Raw genomic sequence first — 22042 nt, forward strand, 5'->3', positions numbered from 1 at the left:
CGAGGACACACCCACTTGCACACCGGCTATCAGAGACTCACACGTCCCCACCCATCAGTCCCTGTAGCCTGCTGCCTGGTGTCCTTGTCCAGAGAATGGGCCCTGGCATCCAGTGCCCCACTCCCCCACCTAACTGCTGTGCGGCCTTTTTCAAGTGACTTGGCCTCTCTGAGAGTCAGTGTCCTCAAGCGGAAAACAAGAACAAGAAAGAGAACCTAGCTCACAAGCTGGTCACGACTGACTGAGGAGATGCTTTGAAAGCGCGGAAGGGAGCTTGGCACTTGGCAAGCATTCATGTCGTTGTCCAGTCACTAAGTCACGTCCAATTGTTTGCGACCCCATGGACTACGGCACACACCAGGCTTCCCTGTTGTTCACTGACTCCCAGGGTTTGCTCAAACTCATGTCCAGGGAGTCAGTGATGCCCGCCAACCATCTCATCCTCTATTGTCTCCTCCTCCTGCCTTCCGTATTTTCCAGCATCAGGGTCTTTTCCAATGAGTCGGCTCTTTCACTCAGGAAAGTGCCTGTGAAAGGTCAGCAACTATTTATTATGCAGCGCGGCAGCTGTGGAAGTGAAACAGGGCCTTCGGACCTCCACCAAGGGCACATCTGTCTTAAGTGGTAAAAATAAGATCGGCGGAACCCAGGCCCTTCTGGGCTGTTGCTTCCTGCTCTGTTCGACGGATGCAAATTCGTGGCACGAAGCCCAGGGACCGCGGGGCCTTCTCCGCTGGCGTGATTTGGCAGGCCACCCTGGCAAGCAGCCCACCTTACCCCATTAAAAAAAAAAAAAAAAACCTCCATTGTTTCTGAGGAAGGCTATTTGATCCTCCAAATAAAATGCTATTCGCCATGCCCCCGGAACAGAAACAGCTCAGGGGAGCCAGCCCCTCCTACTAGGAATCTGCGGCCCGACACCAGCCAGGAGGGGCTGAGCCGGGTGACTCAGCAGAAAACGGCCTGCTGCTTACTTACAGCCCGCCTACCCCGCAGGCCAGGAGAGGAAGGCCTCTGTGAGGCAAATGGAAAAGGTCTCTGCTCCTGACCCGGGGCCCAAAGCATCATTTGTCCCCTAGGACTTGAGACAAGAACCGTCCGTGTTGACATTACAGCTGGCAGAACCGGCCAGGCCTGGCCCAGAGACGCAGGAACCCCCTTGGGGTGCTAGGAGCCTTCGTCCACACCCTGCGGCCTCCTTCCTGAGCCCTTTGTACACATTCGCTTGTTGAATCTCATTGCTGTGAGTTGTCAAAGTATTGTGTCTCTAATCCACACATTTAGGCACCAGTGTTCTCTCAACCTCTTTCTTTTTCTTTTAAATTTATTTATTTTAATTGGAGGCTAATTACAATTTGGGGGTGGTTTTTGCCATATATTCACATGAATCAGCCATGGGTATACATGTGTTCCCCATCCTGAAACCCCCAACCTCTTTCTTTCGCTGGCCTCTCACCACAAACCTGGGAAAGACCCAGAATTCACATCCCCTGCTGAGCTTACTGTGGAGAAGACTGGGGCTCAGAAAAGTTGTCACCTGGCCAGCGTCACAGAGCGAGTAAGTTATGGCTGGGATCAGAAGCCGGATTTTTGACTCCTGGCCTAGGCTCTTCCTTCTGGCCCAAATTTCCCAAACACTTGGGGTTTTAAAATCTTGTGACCTGGGGAGCCAGATTTGAGACAAATTAAGGGAAATTCAGATGCGAAGTGTTTTATAAAGAGCCTTAGTAGCCTTTTGTTTCTAAATCATTCTCAAACTATAACTCTCTTTGTTGTATTTGCTATAATGACTGTCATTTCTTATAGCAAATAGTGACCAATACCAAAATGGTGAACGCTGTGAGATTAATAATTGATGGGTGATGAGTGGTCCTGAGTGATGCTCTTGGGGCCTGAACCAGAGCACAGGTGCCGGTAACTTCAGAACATGTTTGGGAATTTGAGTCTGGTATCTGCCCAGCCCAGGTCTTGACTGGTGATGCTGTTGTTCAGTTGCTAAGTCATGTCCAACTCTTTATGACCCATGGACTGCAGCACTCCAGGCTTCCCTGTCCTTCACTATTATGTCCGTTGAGTTGGCGATATTATCTAACCGTCTTATCCTCTGCCGCCCCCTTCTCCTTTTGCCTTCAATCTTTCCCAGCCTCAGAGTTTTTTCCAATGAGTCAGCCCTTTACTTATCTTTCATCCTCAGTTGCTCAGTCATATCTGACTCTGTGTGACCCCATGGACTGTAGCCTGCCAGGCTCCTCTGTCCATGGGAGTTTCCAGGCAAGAACACTGCAGTGGGTTGCCATTTCCTTCTTCATTATTCATCTTTATTCCTCATTACATTTGAGTGCTTCACATCTTTCTTCCACGGCAACTCAAGAACTAGAACAAAATTTATAGATAGACACGGAGACTTGTCCTATGCACATCGTATCCCTCACGTTAGTTCATCCTCACAGCCATCAAATGAGGTTCACTGGTTGCCCAAGGGGACGCCAGTAGGAGTGGTGGGATGGATTGGCCCCTGGCATTGGCCTCTTAATTCCTGCAGTAAGTACAGTCTCTAGGTCTAGCTAACATTCTGCCATCTCCACACACTCAGTCAGCCCCAAACTCACAGGGCCTCCTAAGTGCCTCTCTTTATTTGTTTGCTGTTTAGTTGCTAGGGCTTCCCTGGTGGCTCAGCTGGTAAGGAATCCCTGTGCAATGAGGGAGACATGGGTTCAATCACTGGGTTCGATCCCTGGGTTGGGAAGATCCTTTAGAGAAGGGAAAGGCTACCCACTCCAGTATTCTGGCCTGGAGAATTCCATGGGGTTGCAAAGAGTTGGACCCGACTGAGCGACTTCCGCTTCACTTCACTTTAGTTGCTGAGTCATGTTCAGCTCTTCGGCTCTTTGAATCTCCACGAATTGTAGCCCGCCAGGCTCCTCTGTCCATGGGATTATTTCAGACAAGAATACTGGAGTGGGTTGCCATTTCCTTTCTGGGATATCTTCCCATCCCAGGGGTAGAACCCGCGGCTCCTGCGTTGGCAGGCAGGTTGTTAAGCCCGCCTCTCTTTACAGACTCTCATGTCCATCCTGTGGGCTGTCCACCAGCCTCACACCTTGCCTTCATTTTGAGCTCCTCCCTCTCCTCACCTGCAGTAGCTTCTGAGCCTCTGAAGGTTGCTGTTTCCTCCTTTGTGTGGTTCTTCATACCTTCCCCTTCCTTTTTGGTCTCACTGCCACCCCAAGCCCAGTCCTTCATGACGTCATCTCTGAACTACTGTAATTTCTCCTCAGTTTGTATTCCTGATGCCTCCCTTCATCTGTACCTATGATGATTCGATTAATCTTCCCAGAAGATCATTTTCCATACACTGGCTTCTCCACGCTTACTCTCTGCAGAGGTGCCTCATTTAATAAAGTCCATATCCTTCACCCCCTTCCCCAGCAACTCTACTATGATCTACCTTCAACTTCTCAAGTAAATTCTTCATCTCCCACCAAGCTGGTTGTTTGTTCAATTTTTTCAACATATATTGTTGGGGTTAAACTGAGGTGATTCAATACTTTGATGAGATTTAAATAACATTCTATTAGTCAAGGCTATGGTTTTTCCAGTAGTTATGTATGGATGTGAGAGTTGGACTGTGAAGAAAGCTGAGTGCCAAAGAATTGATGCTTTTGAACTGTGGTGTTGGAGAAGACTCTTGAGAGTCCCTTGGACTGCAAGGAGATCCAACCAGTCTATTCTAAAGGAGATCAGCCCTGGGTGTTCTTTGGAAGGACTGATGCTGAAGCTGAAACTCCAGTACTTGGGCCACCTCATGCCAAGAGTTGACTCACTGGAAAAGACTCTGATGCTGGGAGGGATTGGGACAGGAGGAGAAGGGGACGACAGAGGATGAGATGGCTGGATGGCATCACTGACCTGATGGACGTGAGTTTGGGTGAACTCCGGGAGATGGTGATGGACAGGGAGGCCTGGTGTGCTGCGGTTCATGGGGTTGCAAAAAGTTGGACGTGACTGAGCAACTGAACTGAATTGATTATGAGATAATTGGAAACTTAAAGACTTGCAAGAACAGTACTCAGATTCAACAAAGGTTACCATTGTGCTGCACTCGCTTCTCTTCCTGTGGTCATGGACACCTATTAATTTTTTCTGAAAACTGGATATCCACATGCAGATAAATGCATGTGCACCTCATGCACAAAAATCAACTTAGAAATGGATCAAACATTTAAATGTAAGACATGAAACAGTAAAATGCCAGAAAAGCTCTTGAACATTCATCTTAGCAATGATTTCTTGGATATGGCACTGAAATCACAGGCAACAAAGGCAAACAGACAAGTGGAATTAAGTAAAACTAAAAATCTTCTGCAGAGCGTGGGAAATGATCAACAAAATGAAAATGCAACCTACAAACTTGGAGAAAATAATTGCAAACTATATATCTGGTTAAAAAAAAAAAGTCAATACCCAAAATATCCAAGAAACTAACTCCATGCCGTATCTTTAATCTTTAATTTTCTTTAACCTGGATTTCTTCCTTAGCCATTTCTTTATGGATGACTTTTGAAAAGACTACAGAACAGTTGTTTTAAAAAATGTCCGTCAGTTTCCCAATGTGATATTTCCATATGATTAAAGTAATGCTTTTCTTTTTGCAAGAAAAAGAAAAAAACACATATGGTTTTTTACCCTACTTCCATAGAGTGTCCTCTGGAGTTAACAGTTTTTATCTCTCTCTCCACCACGACTTTTCTGGTGGTTCAGATGGTAAAAAAAAAAAAAAAAAAAAATCCACCTTCAATGTAGGAGATCTGGGTAGGAACCCTGGGTTGGAAAGATCTCCTGGAGAAGGGAATGGCTACTCACTCCAGTATTCTTGCCTGGAAAATCCCATGGACAGAGGAGCCTAATGGGCTACAGTCCACTGGGTCACAAAGAGTCGGACACAACTGAGTAACTAACGCTAACACCCTGCCACTGGCCAGTGCACTGGCTATCCTCTAGAGTTCCCTTAGGGACAACACCCTCCATGGAGCACTCCCCATGTACTCCACCCATCCAGATTATTATCACTTCTGATTCCCATAATAGCTTCTGGACCACACATTCCGTTCTAAGCCAAGGATGCCTTAGTCATCTTTTATGAAGTTATCTGGTCTCAGCTACTAGTTTACAGACTCAGAATAGATCTTTGCTGTAACCATACATCTCTAATTTTCCAGGAAAACAGTGAATCAACATTTGTGCTTGTTATAAGATCCTAAGCCCTGATTTTACTTCAGAAAGTAGAGTAGATGAAGATCTATATATCCCATTTTTATCTCCAGTGCTTAATGCAAGGGTATATAATAAAAATTGGCCAAGTCTGACTAGGTTTTTCTTTACCCATGTAACCACACATGTGTCTCTTTTATTCTTTTGGCCTGCTATTTTTAAATGGTGTAATTGGGTTAAAAGAGGGGTTGTTGTTGTTGTTCAGTTACTAAGTCGTGTCCAACTCTTTGCAAACCCAAAGATTGTAGCATGCCAGGCTCCTCTGTCCTCCACTATCTCCCGGAGTTTGCTCAAATTCATGTCCGTTGAGTCAGTGAAGCTATCTAACCATTTCATCCTCTACTACCCTCTTCTCCTTTTGTCTTCTGTCTTTCCAAGCTTCAGGGTCTTTTCCAATGAGTCAGCTCTTCACATCTGGTGGCCAAAGTACTGGAGCTTCAACCTCAGCATTAGTCCTTCCAATCAATATTCAGGGTTGATTTCCTTTAAGATTGGCAGATTTGATCTCCTTGCAGTCCAAGGAACTCTCAAGAGTCTTTTCCACCACCACAATTCAAAAGCAGCAATTCTTCAGCACTCAGCCTTGCTTGTGGTCCAACTCTCACATCCATACACGACTGCTGGAAAAACCATGGCTTTGACTATAAGGACCTTTGTCAACAAAGTGATGTCAATATTTTTTAATATGCTTTCTAGGTTTGTCATAGCTTTCCTTCTAAGGAGCAAGTGTCTTTTAATTTCATGGCTGCTGTCACCATCTGCAGTGGGTTTGGAGCCCAGGATAATAAAATCTGTCACTGCTTCCACTTTTTCCCTTCTATTTGTCATGAAGCCGTGGGACCAGATGCCATGATCTTCATTTTTTTAATGTTGAGTTTCAAGCCAGCTTTTTCACTCTCCTCTTTCACCCTCATAAAGAGATTCTTTAGTTCCTTTTCACTTTCTGTGTACATATCTGAGACTGTTGATATTTCTCCTGGCAGTCTAAATTCCAGCTTGTGATTCACCCAGCCCAGCATTTCACATGATGTACTCTGCATATAGGTTAAATTAAATAAGCAGGATGACAATGAACAGCTTTGTTGTACTCCTTTCCCAATTTTGAACCAGTCAGTTGTTCCATGTCCAGAGGGGTTGTGAGAGTATAAACTTTGGAATTCTTAAAGTTCTAGAGACATTTTCAAGAGTGTTCTGGGAGAGAGGGTAAAAAAGGAGGTAAGCCAAGAGGTAGGTTCCATTTCTTCCAGGTCCTCACTCCTTCTGCAGAGATGCTTTTCTTAAATGTATTTCATAGGCTTATGTTTCATGCCTACAAAGCATTCTTCATGGCTTTAAAATATTTTAAAATTACTGGAATAGATTATTTCTAAAGCCTTTTTGTTTTTTCTCTTTTGCCTGTTGCTGAGGTTAGAGGAAAGGAATGCATGTATTGAGCCTTACTATACACTGGGCACTGTGTTCCCTGCACACACTCTGATTAGCGCCATTTTATATGAGATGTGAAGTGTTTGCATTAAGGCTCCATGATGGTGAACAAAGTCAAGACGTGAACTTAGTGCAGCAGCCATCACAGCAAGTCCCCTACATATGAACGAGTTCAGTTCTGAGAGACATCACTCATAAGTCCAATTTGTTTGTGAGTCCATTACGTCTGACTCTTTGTGACCCCACGGACTGCAGCATGCCAGGCTTCCCTGTCTCTCACCATCTCCCAGTGGTTCATATCCATTGAATCAGTGATGCCGTCCAACCATCTTATCCTCTGTTGCCCTCTCCTCCTTCTGCCTTCAGTCTTTCCCAGCATCAGAGTCTTTTCCAATGAGTCAGCTGTTCACATCAGGTGTCCAAAATATTGGCGCTTCAGCTTCAGCATCAGTTAGCATAGGTAGCCAGCTAACACAATCTGATATACAGTACTGTACTATAATAGGTTTATAATACTTCCCATACAAATAATACATACAGGACAAACACTTAAATAGAAAAAAAACATTTTTAGTCTTACAGTACAGTGGCTTGAAAAGTTCAGTGGTACAGTACAACAGGTGTCATACAGGGGCTGGCATCCAGTGAACAGGCAAAAAGAGTACTGACTGGAGAGGGGAGAGGAGACGGGAGATGGTAGAGCTGACGGATGACCAGCAACAGGAGGTGGAGGGCAAGCTGCGATTCCACTCTCGCCTGATGTTGATGGAACGCATGTTCGCATCTTTGAAAGTTCACAACTTGAAGGTTCATATGTAGGGGACTTACTGTACCTGGCCTTTGTGGATTGTCCAGAGAGATAGGTAAGGTGCTGGAGCATGCCCATACTTCGCCAGCATTTTGATGAGAAGACAGCCTAAGTGATAAAGCAGGGTGTATGACCTCTGCAGAGCTGTTTGGTGAAGATGGGTCAGCCAGCTGGTCAACCTACATCTCATCCAAGAATGGAAAGCGTGGAGGGGAATGTCTGTGATGTCCACAGCTGGCATATATACTTTTCTCTCTGACTGTGTTGATTGAAGTCTGGAGGAAAACTGGGCTTGCAGGGCCTTACCTAGACCTGACCTTCCGAGGGTTTAGCATTTCTGGCAGCAGCGCTGACCTCTCCAAACCGCAAACCGCAGCATGGCTCAGAACTCGAGGTGTTGAATTGAGCCCAAAAGAGCCTTCGGAAGCTTTCCCACAAACCAAGATACACAAGACAGGTGTTTCTAGCCAGTGAATACCTTATGCATGTCTATGCAAAGCCGAGACTTTACCGACGCTCAGAGACACTAAGAAATCTTAAATGGAAAATGTGGACAAAGGAAGCTGGCAATTTGATTCAGAGAGAACGGGTTCCCAACTGAGTGGTTCCAAGACAACCAAGACTTAACCACAGTCAGACCGTTTGCCTAAGGACCCTCACCAGGAACCAAATCACGCATTAAAATCTGTAAGTTCCACATACCCAGTAGAGCTGCCAAGGTGTCTGAGAGCTGCTGGCCCACCTGCCTGTCAAGCCCATTGAACCATTTTCCCCTCTGCTGACAAGGGTGCTCTGGGTGCTGCTTGATTGGAAGCTAGATTACTATTTAGCAAAAGCTGTTCCATGAAGCCGATGTTCCAGGAGCCATGATTTAATTTTGCTGGGAAGTTGTGAACCTGATTTTGAAACTGTTGATATTGTTATGGAAATTATGGCTGTACTCAATTCCAATCAATCAGTTTTTTACTAATTTTTCTTTTTTAAACTAGGGCGGAGGAATTGAAAGAATGAGGGAAATTAGGCCTTTAGCAGAGAAAAAAATACAAGAGAGCATTTCAGAGAATGAATACAGTAAATTACAAAGCTTAAAGAAGAGAAATGACATTTCTCTGAAATTCTACCCATTTTCCACCTCCTTCTGCTCATCCTTGGAGGCACCTCCTCCTTTTTCCCAAAACACAGTCGCCTTAGCTTCTGGTACCTTTTGATACATCACCTCCTGATGCGGAGGTTGTAGGATGGTGAGGTCTCGCAACCCAGACTCTTGAGGACAGATAACAGCCCTTAATGGACTAAAGGTCTATCTTTCTTCTGAAGCTCTCAATGGCCTAGAATAAAGCCCTGCCAAATAAGTATGTACGCTCAGTCTTCAGTCATGCCCGACTCTTTGTGACCCCATGGACTGCAGCCCACCAGACTCGTCTGTCCATGGGATCCTCCAGGCAAGAATACTGGAATAGGTTGCCATGACCTCCTCCAGGAGATCTTTCCGACCCAGGGATCAAATCTGTGTCTCTTAGGTCTCCTGCATCGGCAGGCAGATTCTTTACCACTGAGCCGCCTGGGAAGCCTGCATGCACTAAATAAATAGAGCAGATGTTATTGAACTTCTATTTTCTGAGCAGAAAACTGAAAGAATTAACACCCATGGCTCCTATATTAATCTTTTCCAACCTGAGGAGGAATCTTTATGCGTGTGTGTATGTGTGTGTTTTAAGCGGAGGGAGAGTGACTTCTCTAACAGGGTCTAAAGAATAAAGCTGTTTTCATTTTTTAAAAAAATGAGAAAGAAGATGGAAGGAAGGAAGGAGGGAAGAAAGGGGAAAGATGGGTGGCAGAGAGCAAAACTAAGCCAAGACTACAATCACACACTGCAGAATGAACCTACCCACCGAGATTTTGCCTGCAATATTTGTTGATTGGGAAAGCATATCGAAAAATAGATATGACTCCATCTTCTGGTAGTGCGGAGTAATAGCAAGAGCAAACATCCATTTCTCTGACGTCTTTTTGTTTTGTTTCTATTTTAAGGTACTCCTCGAGGGCTGCCTCTTCTCTCGGCAGTGGTCATCAGAAGATGACTGCCTTATCAATACTTCTATTCCCTAAAGCAAAAACGGGACAAGGAGCAGCTTTCAAAGACGCTTCAGAGTCTGATGCTAAAATGCATCACTCATCTGTGTGTACAGTCCAGAAGTCATAGCTGCCTTCCTTGCACAAAAATGGGGCTTCTTTCTCAGAGCTCAGTCAGTAAAGAATCTGCCTGCAATGCAGGAGACCCGGGTTCGATCCCTGGGTCAGGCAGATCTCCTGGAGAAGGAAATGGCAACCCACTCCAGTATCTTTGCCTGGAGAATCCCTATGGACAGAGGAGCCTGGTGGGCTACAGTACATGGGGTCTCAAGAGTCGGACATGACTTAGAGACTAAACCATGAACAAAAAGAAGCAATGCCCTTGGGATTAGCTCAGAGAAATGAACACACACCATGGACCTGAACATTCTAGAAAGATACATGCTGTCAACCGGTGCTGCGTAACAACCCCGCCCCACAGCCCCAGCGTAACAGGATGGCGCCTGTTCTGCAAGTACGATGGGTCAGGGTACACAAGCACCACCCTCACCTGCTTCTCAACAATGACTAATTCTTCCCCAAGGTAAAAAAAAAAAAAAAAAAAAAGCTCACAGAACCCAGACCCACCCAGAGCACATTTCTGAGCAAGAATCCTGTGAAATGTTTGTGTGGGGGCGGGGAGAACTGAAGGACAGAGCAGTGCTGACAAGAAGATGTGGTCACGCTTTCTTTTTCCTGAGATGAAACGGAGAGTGGGGTGAGAAGCCGCTGGCTGAGTCGGAGGGCTGGCCAAGCGCCTCACTTGGGCTTCCTGCCTCTGTGTTCCCCAGCGGTGCCTGGCTTGACTACCAGGGTCTTCCCAGCTGGAGTGGGCTGGATGGAGGGTTGACCCAAAAGGCACATCATTCCTTCCCTTAATCTCCAATGAAGGTCCCCAACATCCCAGGGAAAGAGCAGCCTCTGTAGAGGTCAGATGATAGCAGTGTTGTGAGACCTGAAACAGGAGGCAGGAGTGGGGAATGAGGTACCCATCTGGGCAACAGAGCCAAGGGCATGGGTCTCTTCGTTCTGAAGCCAGGAAACCATCTCAAGTTTCATATCAAAGGACAAGCTAAAACCAAGAAGACCCACACATGACATCTTGTGGGATCAGCGATTCCTCTAGAGGGCACTGTCCCAGGCTCTCCCTGTTCCCCCATTCAGTCCCATTCTGGGGGGATTGGGAACTCAGCTGAGGATCAGTCTCAATATAATCACGATATTGGCTACAACAGTAATGATAACAATAGCACCCAATCAAAAAATGTGTCAGTCAGTCAGTTCAATGGCTCAGTCCAATTCGACTCTTTGCGACCCCACGGACTGCAGCACGCCAGGCTTCCTTGTCCACCACCAACTCCCAGAGCTTACTCAAACTCATGTCCGTCGAGTCGGTGATGCCATCCAACCATCTCATCCTCTGTCCTCCCCTTCTCCTCCCGCCTTCAATCTTTCCCAGCATCAGGGTCTTTTGTAATGAGTCAGTTCTTCTCATCAGGTGGCCAAAATACTGGAGTTTCAGCTTCAGCATCAGTCCATTCAATGAATATTCAGGACTGGACTGATCTCCTTTAGGATGGACAGGTTAGACCTCCTTGCAGTCCAAGGGACTCTCAAGAGCCTTCACCAACACCACAGTTCAAAAGCAGCAATTCTTCGGTGCTCAGCTTTCTTTATAGTCCAACTCTCACGCCCATACATGACTACTGGAAAAACCATAGCCTTGACTAGACGGACCTTTGGACCTTTGTTGGCAAAGTAATGTCTCCGCTTTTCAATATGCTGTTTAGGTTGGTTATAGCTTTTCTTCTAAGGAGCAGAAAATGGGTGGAAGATCTAAATAGAAATTTCTCCACAGAAGACGTTCAGATGCCTAAAAGAGCATGAGAAGATACTCAACAACACTAATTAGGAAAGAAATGCAAATCAAAACCACAAGGAGGCATCACCTCACACCTGTCAGAATGGCCGTTATCAAAAAAATCTACAAATGAGAAATGCTGGAGACAGTGTGGAAAAGAAGGCTATGCCCCCACCTCCTTGGTGGAGTTGGTAGCGCTGACTCCCACACTGGTGCAGCCACTATGGAGAACGATATGGAGGTTCCTTAGAAAACTAAAAATAGAGCTACCATATGATCCAGCAATCCCACTAATTCACATATATCTGGAGAAAACCATAATTCCAAAAGATATATGCACCCCAAAGTTCACTGCAGCACTATTTGCAAGGACATGGAAGCAATCTAAAGGTCCACTGACAGAGGAATGGATAAAGAAAATGTGATGCAGACGTAGAATGGAATGAAATAGTACCATTTGCAACAACATGGGTGGACCTCGAGTTTGTCATATTGAGTGAAGTCAGTCAGAGAAAGACAGGTACTATATGATATCACTTCTATGTGGAATCTAAGAAGGGGTGCACAGTTAACTTCCCTACAAGACAGAAATACAGTTACAGATGTAGAAAACAGATTGATGAGTACCAGGAGGTAAGGGGTGGAGGGATAAATGGGAGATTAGAACTGACATACGCACACTGCTACACGTGATATAGATAACTCATAAGGACCTACCATATGGCACAATACTCTACTCAATACTCCATAATGGCCTATATGGGGAAAGAATCTAGAAAAGAGTGGATACAAGTATATGCATAACTGATTCACTTTGCTGTACGCCTGAAACTAACACATCAATGTAAATCAACTATACCCCAATACAATTTAAAAAAAAATAGAAATGACCTAATTGTCCAGTTATAGAGTTGGTTAAATGAACTACTGTATAGTCACCTTCGAGAATCCAATCCTTCTCTTTACCTGAAAGACCTGAAGATTTCTTCTTTGAACTTCATTCATTTAGCTAGTTGATTGTTCACAGTGGATTGTTTCAGATAAATTTTTCCTAGTATCCTTTGACTCTATCAACTTGTAGATTAGGGTTTCCCAGGTAGCCCAGGGGTAAATAATCCACCTGCCAATGCGGGAGACACAGGTGACTCAGTTCCAATCTCTGGGTCAGGAAAATCCCCTAAAGGAGGAAATGGCAACCCATTCCAGTGTTCTTGTCTGGAGAATCCCATGGACAGAGGAGCCTGGCGGGCTACAGTCCATGAGGTCACAAAGAGTCGGACATGACTGAGCATGCACTTAGCAGCGGCGTGTAGATTATGGGACTTTTCTGGGCTTACAATTTTAAATACCAGTTCTCGTCCACTGTTTTGATTCTCTTCTCCAGTCATAGGTTTGCTGGACCACCTTTGCAAATTGTTTTGCATTTCACCCACTTTCAAAGGGAAATGCTTTGTTTCCTCATTTTAATTCATTTTTATTCTTCTTATTTTTTCTTTACTACCCCTTGTTACATTTTTTACTCTATCAGTACTTTGTAATTTAGTCTTCGTTGTCTGTGTTAGTCGCTCAGTCATGTCCCACTCTTTGCAACCCCATGGACTGTAGCCCACCAGGTTCCACTGTCCATGGGATCCTCCAGGCAAGAATACTGAAGTGGATTGCAATTTCCTTCTCCAGGGGATCTTCCTGACCCAGAGATCAAAACTGGATCTCCTGAATTGCAGACTCTTCATTACTGATATATTTTTTCTCAATTTCTCTCCCAAGTCTAAGTAGTTTCTTTGAAGGAAGGGGGTTAAGGGGAGTCTATTTCTGGTCTTAGTTTTTATATTTCTGATTTTAGGTATCATTTTATATTCCTAAATGAATTTACTTTGGTGTGTTTCTTTCCAGTTGTTTTGAGTTTTCTTCTGCTTCTTCAAATTTTCTGATAAGACTTTTCATCAGGAAAAATGCTTTCTCATTTTCAATTTTTTTATGATAATTTTATATGGATGTGATCTGATTTTCTGTATTCTTATTTCTTTCACAAACAGGATCCCTAGTTTAAGAACTCCTTGGTTCTTCCCCCTTTTGTACCGTTTCTTTTATGGGTAATTTGGGTTATGGTGGCATGGGGAAAGGAGGCTTTTTTTTCTCTGAGAGTCCTTAATCATTCCTACTTATTTCTTTCATTTTTTCATTGATTTGTCCCCAAGGGGTATCACCCCCTCTATATATATCTGTAACCTCTCCCCAGAAGTAATGCTTCTCAAATTCTGCCTTTCCGTTCCCATACACAATCAAACCCTTTCCTGTCTCCAGTGCTGTAAACGTCCAAGTTACAGTCTGTGTTTTGTACTTTCTCATTCAAAGTTGACTTTCTGTTTCCAGGGTTATGTCATTTGTGTTTTATCAGGGTTCTCTACTATCTCTCACCCTTCTCTTAAGCCTCCTCTTAAACTCACAGCCTTTCTGTTGGAATTTATCCTGTCCTCTACTTGCAGGTAAATGAAAGGTCATGGTATCTCTGTCTCCTAGTAACGTCATGATCCTGCGTAGTTCTGTTTGCTCTCCTGATTGTTTCTATGTGGTTCCCTTTGGGAAGCCTCCACTGTTCTGTAACACGCAAGTCTCCTCTGCCTGGCTTCAGAGACAGTCAGCAAAGCCACACTTCTCCCTAGCTCTAAGCCTCACTCAGTTACAGCTTTGGGGCAACAATATGTTCCAAAGCTCCAGCCATCCGTTTCTTCTTATTGTTTCCCCTCAAAGACACGAAGTTTTCAATGATTTTGTCTACTAAGAAAGAAAATCCTATTGCTTAAGTAATAATTTCTTCACTGATTCACTTATAGCCAACAATATCCTATCTGAAAGCAGTATTAGTGGAGTTGATAGAGTAACCATCAAGCAAAGAGACACTTCATGTAGCCAAAGCTAAACATTTAACAGTGAATGTTCAGTATTCATTAAAACTGTTTAACATTGAAAATCACTTCGATTGTTAGTTGTTGCCTTTATAAATGCAGTCTGTAGGTTGGGATTATTGCCCTGTCCATTAAATCTCATTTAATCAGCAAACATTTACAAGCAACTAGGGTTACAGAGAAGGAAGAACTTTATCCCAGCTGTGAAGAAAGTCTTTATGGATGGGGCTGGGGGTGGGGTGGGGACAGATAAGTTTAAATTATCATTCAGAGTTATGAGAACCTGAATACATGTTTGTTCCTGGTAGAATAGGGTCAAAGGAGAAGAAGGATCAAGTCTGCTTGGGTGAATCAGAAAAGATTTCATGAAGGGTATGTCTAATCCACATCTTAAGAGGATGAGTAAAGACATTTATAAACTCAGCTTGTTCCAGGAATCAGTGCCTCTCAAAATTGCCTTCCCAAAACAGTCAGAAACACAAGTTGGAGCCACCTCCACACCTTCTCTCCTCAAACACATAAACACACACACACACTTAAACATGGAACTCAAGAGAAAGTGAATATGTTCTGTTCTTCTTTTAAAGTCGTGTTTTTAACTATGGGAGCATATCAGAATCATCTGAAGAACTTTAAAATCTTCAAAACGCCCAAGCCAGAGGCCTCTCTGTTAACAATCTTGTATCATGCAATCACTGACATCAAGGTTTACACAACCTTGCTCTCTGATGCAGAGAGAATTAGACTAAAGGACCGCTGTCTATCACTCTAGATTTCCCCAAGGCACAGAAGACTTCTCTCTACAGAATTTAGAATTCTCCCTTTAGACTGTAAAGGTATGTCAGTCAAAATAGCTTTTGAGTATTTCTAGGGTAAGACATGGAAGGCCTCAGTTCTCAAAGAATAAATTCATGAGCTCCATGGCTGTGCGGAGTGGGGAGACAGGACTATTTCCCCAGCCCCCTGTAGGGTGAATCGAGTCAACAGTACTGTCTGAACACTCTCAGTGAAACAGCAAGTCACTTTTCCTAGTGCTTTCTTTCTTCCAGGAAAATATAAACCCATTGAGTTGGTCATGAGTTCCTTCCGCTTTGCTTGATCAACGTGAGCAGGGAATCTCCTGAGAAACCTCTCTTGGGTGCAAGGGCCAGCTGAGTCCTGTCACCCACCCCTGCCAGTGACACCTAACTGTGTCTGATGAAAAGCTCTGGAGCTTTGTGTGTCAGTCTTCCGGTTTTGCCAAACAGCTGCAGTCGGATGTTCGGCAACATGTGGGGCACATATCCCAGGAAAATGCTTTGGATTTTAAACTCAGGGGCCTGTTATTTTCAACTTCTCCAGGTCCAAACTGCCTCAGGTCAAGGTGATGGGGGTGTGGGGATAGTAAGAACGATTAGAGATGAGTTACATGTTCGGGAGAACCCCACCCCCACAAAGCCTGGACCTTTTGTCGGGGACTTGCCGGCAGCTATATTCTTTCTTTCTAACCTCTCAGGATTCTGTGAAGAAGCATAAGACATCTTTTCTCCTTTTCAGTCTCAAATCTGGCAGAGTTTACAGACTTCATGAGGGGAGAGATAAGAAAAGCTCAGGAGCCGACAACCATCCGCTAGTCGGGCACTTACTGTGAGTTGACTCCTCTTTGAACTGCTAGGGAAAAAACATGAGAAGAGTCCCTGCCTACTTTTTTTTAATAGATTGGCGCCAACTTTTTAAAATATGTATTTATTTATATTTGGCTGCACCAGTCTTGGTTGCGGCACACCGGATCTTCTGTTGTGGCATGAAGATTCTTAGTTGTGGTCTGTGGAAATCCAGTTACCTGACCAGAGATCAAAGCCAGCCTCTCTATGTTGGGAGCGTAGAGTCTTAGCAGCTGGACCACCAGGGAAGATCCCCCCAGTCCCTGACTTCTTCGAGCTTCCTCCCTAGAAGAGAGAGAGACCAGGACACAGTGGATTTTAAAGCGCTCAGCATCCTTGCAGACACCTAGGCAGGAATGCAGCTGCCCCCAAATCAAGCAGCCCAGTGACCTACCAGCCACCCTGCCTTCCTGCCCAACCTCCCCTCGAACTCTCCCACCTTTCACTCTCGGCACATTAATTTCCTACTTGTTGCTCCAAATCGCCAAGCATTTTCCCAACTCCAGGCCTTTCATTTGTTGTGGCCTCTGTAGGAAAATACATTTTCCCCAGGTTTTGCTAAGTCTGCCCCATTTTTGCCCTTCAGCTTGTTTGTCTCTTCCTTGAGGACACTTTCTCTGAAGTCTCCTCCAACTCAGAAGCTATAGGTTTTACTTTTACCGTTTTAATTCCTCTTTAAAACTTTTAATGTGGTGAAAAAAAACCAAAAGGGCTGGACTTCTAACTGAAATATTTTGGTGATTCGTGTGTAACTCCTCCTTTCTCCCTTTCTCAGGCTCCTGGCAATCAACATTCCATTCTTGCATGCTATGAACTGGGCTATTTTAGATCCTTCAAATGGATACAAGCATACACTGGTTGTTTTTCTGTGCCTGGTTTATTTTGTTTGGCGTATCCTCAAGATTCATCTGTGTTGTCACATACTGCAAAATTCCCTTCTTTTTAAGGGCCGAGCAGTATTCCATTGTATGTACAGATCGTGTTCTTTATCTGTTCATCTGTTGATGAACATTTAAGTTGTGTCCACATTACAGCTATTGCAAACAATTTTTCTATGAATATTTTGTTGTTCGGTCACTAAGTCAAGACCAGCTGTTCGCAATCCCATGGATTGTATCACACCTGTCTTCCCCAACCTTCACTTTCTCCCAGAGCTGGCTCAAACTCATGTCCATTGACTCAACGATGCCATCCAACTATCTCATCCTCTGCCCTTTTCTCCTCCTACTCTCAATCTTTCCCCTCATCACAGTCTTTTCCAATGAGTCAGCTCTTTGTACCAGGTGACCAAAGTATTGGAGTTTCAGCTTTAGCATCAGTCCTTCCAATGACTAGTCAGGATTGATTTCCTTTAGGATTGGCTGGTTTGATCTCTTTGAACTCCAAGGGTCTCAAAGAGTCCTCTCCAGCACCACAGTTCAAAAGCATCAGTTCTTCGGTGCTCAGCCTTCTTTATAGTCCAACTCTCACATCCATCCATGACCACTGGAAACACCATAGCTTTGCCTATAAGGACCAATGAACACAGGAGTGCTAAAAAAAGAGAGGACTGGACTCTAGTTAAAGGATAAAATGAGACAGATTTACTCCTATGGCTGCTGTAAGGGAGTCTCCAGCATAGACTGAGCTCCGCTGCAACTAAGGCAAAGGTGGCTGAGGATTTCAAAGGGAGACAGAAAGGGAATACAAGAAGGGTATTAAGGGAGCTTAAAGGGAGACAACAGAGAAATGGAAAATTGCAGGAGGGGAGTAAGTGGAGAAGTATTGAAACTGGCTTGGCAACGTGGCACATTCTGCCCTACGGCAATATTGTGTTTTCTTGAGTAAAGACTCAGCCCAGAGGTCACCTGTAAGGACACCGCCTACTGCAGTTAGAAACCAGATAAACGTGTGGTCAGATCTCCTAGCACAGTGTTCAGTTGAGTCCTTTGTACCATATGGGAATTCATAGTTTTCAACTATACTTAAGGTGTTTTGCTTTTTTACTTTATCAATATCTAGAGTTAATTGGGGCCTATAACTTCTTCCCAAATAGGATGAAATCTAACCAAATTTTAAATTCTCATATTTCTTTGGTCTGCTTTCAGTTACCAAATCTGAGATTTATTTATCATATATTTTAATAACCAAAACACTTTTATTCTTTGAAATACATTTTATTGTTTTTTGTTTTCTCTTTTCTTTTTTTACCCCATATCTTCTTCCTAGATTTATTTTGGTTTGTTTCACCAAGTGCAATTTCTAGCAATTGTTTCAGTCAAATTTAAGGGATGGCAAAACATCCCAGTCACTAAATGTGCTTATTTTATTCTCTCATTTTTGAATTGAACAATATTTTAGCTGTGTATAGAATGCTGATTAAACAGTTATTATTTTCCTCTCCCATTCAATGATATGGATGAGAAGACTTTTGCTAATATGATTCTTATTCTTCTGTAGAGAAGCTTTTCTCCCCCCTTGTCCAAAACGTTTCTGGACTTCCTTTTTTTTGGTGGCCCATTTATTCTACAATATTTCTGGATGTGGTCATTTTGTATGCCTCCTGCCCTATACCCAGTAGTCCTTTTTAATTTAACTCATGTGTTCCTGAAATAGAATATGTTCATTATTTGTTGACTCCTTCTATCTATCCTCTGCGTTCTTTTCTTCCAGAACCCCTCTTAGAACTTCCTATTTCCAATCGTTCTTTAATGTATTCATTTTTGCTATTTAACTTTGCCTTTTGAGAACCTTTGTCAGCAACAACAATTTTCCAACTATGAGTTCTCTCCTCAGTTCTGTACAGCTTCCTATTCAGTACATCTACTAATTTCTCCTTTTATTTCAACAACTTTCTATAGCCAAAGTCTCCAGTCAAGTCTCTTTGTTTGAATTCAGTGTCCTTACTCATCTCTCTGCATTTGCTACATTAATTTGATTTCCTTAGTTCTCACAACTAGTGTTGGTTGAGTTTGCTGACTTGACTGTTAGACTGACTTTCTTAAATGTTGCCTAAGTCTTGGTTTTCTGCTTGTCTTTGTATCTTTGACCAGTTGTCTGTTTGAGAGCTGGATTATACTACCTGTTACCAGTGATGAGAAACTAACAGTGGAGGTACTATCAGCTAGGAGGTCACTAGCTAGTCTTCTAGTCATTTTTGTTGTTTAGTCGGTAAGTTGTGTCCAACGCTTTGAGACCCTGGTGGCTGCAGCACGCCAGGCTCCTCTGTCCTCCACTCTCTCCCGGAGTTTGCTCAAATTCTTGTCCAGTGAGTCAATAATGCTATCTAACCATCTCATTCTCTACTGCCCTCTTCTCCTTTTGCTTTCAATCTTTCCCAGCATCAAAGTCTTTTCCAATGAGTTGACTGTCCTAGAGATGCCTTATTTCCCTTGAGTATCACCAGCCACCCAGGGGGCTTTTGTGCCTCTCAGGTCCAATGCCTCCACTTATTGTTCCAGCCTAGGGACAGACACTCCTGTTCCCACCTCATGAGTATAGTGTGATGGTAGTGGGGAGCGGAGGGACGAAGCCATCTGGACTCTCCTACTAGGGCACTGTAGAAGCCACTTTGACTGCTAAGAGCTCCTTAGAGCTCTCTCATGCTCTAGTATCCAATCCTCAGCATTTAGACAGAGTATCTGAAACCACTCCCTGCTGGGAACAAGCTCCCCAGGGTGGGGTTAGGGCCACAGCCTCATCAATTATTCATACCCCATCTGCCTCCAGCCTTTCAGAAATTCCTTATAATTTCTGGTCTAAGGAGAATAATCCCTTTTGTCTTATAGCACAGTTATAGACAATTTTCTCCTATATATTTAGAGGAGGAAAAGGACATTATAGCATACACTCAGTTTATCATCTTAATAGCATCTTCTGGGTTTAATTTGCAAATTTGCTTTTGATTAATAGCTGTACAAGAACTATACGCATAAGGGTATATATCCAATTTATTTGTACACATTTAAATAATATTGCAATTAAAATAATTGAACAACACAAGGAAATCACTATGCATTAAAATATTCTTGGAAATGATGTCTATATATTATTCCTGTTGGAGAAATATTGTCTGGGTTCTTATACGAGAACTTACTTCACCTAGAGTTGATTGAAAAATTGCAGAGAGAAACACTAAAAATAATACTTCCCCTGCCTCAGCCGTAAAGCCTTAACAACAGAAGCAACGCAAGGGCCAGTGTCCTTTGTAATGACCCCTGCCTTCAGGCTGAAGCAATATATTTTGGTCCTGCCAATCTGCTGGCCGAGCAGAACAGGCAGAAGGAAGGGAAAGAAAGCTGGCAAGTAAATGATAGGGCTTATGTAATATTTTCAGTGTGCCAACTAACATTCAGACATATTGCATTGACTTGTCCTGACAATAACCTAGATGCCTCGATGTCAAAGGCTTGGGTATTAACCTCCATTTTACAAATGAGAAAAACAGAGGCTCAGTGAAGTCAAGTGACCTGCTTGAGGTCCCCAGCTACCCCTGACTAGGAAACCAAAGTCCTTTACAAGGTATATCAGTCAGTATCCCAGCAGGACACAGAAGACACGCTGAACTTAGGAAAGTTCAAGGAGGGTTTAAGTAAAGGGACTGGACTTCCCAGGTGGTGCTAGTGGTAAAGAATCCACTTGCTAATGAAGGAGAGTTAAGAGACGCGGTTTTGATACCTGGGTCACGAAGATCCCCGGGAGGAGGGCACAGCAACCCACCCTAGTATTCTTTCCTGGAGAATCCCATAAACAGAGGAACCTGGTGGGCTACAGTCCATAGGGTCACAAAGGGTCAGACATGACTGTAGTAACTTAGTGTGCACACACAGTAAAGGGATTACTTAAATGGTATGATGGAGAAGGAAATGGCAACCCACTCCAGTATTCTTGACTGGAAAACTCCATGGGCAGAGGAGCCTGGCATGTTACCATCCATGCGGCTGCAAAGAGTCAGACATGATTGAGCACAACATATGCAAATGGTGTGGCAGAGAGTAGAGAAATGAGCAATGCAGGCTCCCGAGCCAGTGAGAGGAAAGCGGTCCCCACTGCTAGGCTCAATGCAAAAAGGACGGGAGGTGATTACTGCATGGATTCCTAAACTTTTGTCAGTCTGGGGGACCCAGAAGACCCCAACTCACGAATAATGCTTTTAAATGAATTTGATAAAATACTTAGAATTGCCAAAGAAACCAATTCTAAAATGATGCATAAAATAGTCAAATAAAATATGTCTGTGATGAGTGAATGAAAGTCACTCAGTTGTGTCCAACTCTTTGCAGTCCATGGAATTCTCCAGGCCAGAATACTAGAGTGGGTAGCCAATCCCTTCTCCAGGGAATCCTCCCAACTCAGGGATCACATCTTCTGCACTGCAGGCAGATTCTTTACCTTCTGAGCCACTAAAGAAGCCCCAAAATAAAGACAGGTTGTATTAAACCAAAATTCTTCTAAATAAATAAATAGAGGTATGTTTTTATTTTCTCCATTAGAGTTTACAGACCTTCCGAACTCGATCCACAGGCCCCAGCCTAACAGCCCTTTGGCTACCGGAACCCAGAAGGAGCAAACCATGCAGAGGCCACGTTGGAAAGAGCAGTGGCCTTTGGCAGAGGGGCCCCATCCATACAACCAGCCCAGGGAAAGGCCTCCAGGAGGGAACTGGATAACACCTACCCCAGTGTCCTTCACGTCTTCTCTCTGATCACATGCGAACTCTCCACTTTGGTGTAGTTCTTATAGGATGCCTTGCCAAGGCAGAGAGCAGGGTGAAGAAGGCTGGAGAGGGAACCTAGGGGCAACTCTTCAAAATTCTGCAGATATGCCTATTTTTGCACTCCACTTAGATGCAACCTACCTCTTTGCTCCAAAGTGGCAACTGGCTTAGTTTAGTTCTAGAAAGCACTCAACTGCTTCCAACTTCAAGAGACACCCCCCCACCCACAACCCAGGAAAATTTTGCCTAACCACCATTCATATCCTATTATGCTTTCTCATTGAATAAGCTCATTCCCATTCCATCAAAATATCAATAAGT

The sequence above is a fragment of the Ovis canadensis genome, chromosome 6 (assembly GCF_042477335.2).
Source record: "Ovis canadensis isolate MfBH-ARS-UI-01 breed Bighorn chromosome 6, ARS-UI_OviCan_v2, whole genome shotgun sequence".
NCBI classification, from domain to species: domain Eukaryota; kingdom Metazoa; phylum Chordata; class Mammalia; order Artiodactyla; family Bovidae; genus Ovis; species Ovis canadensis.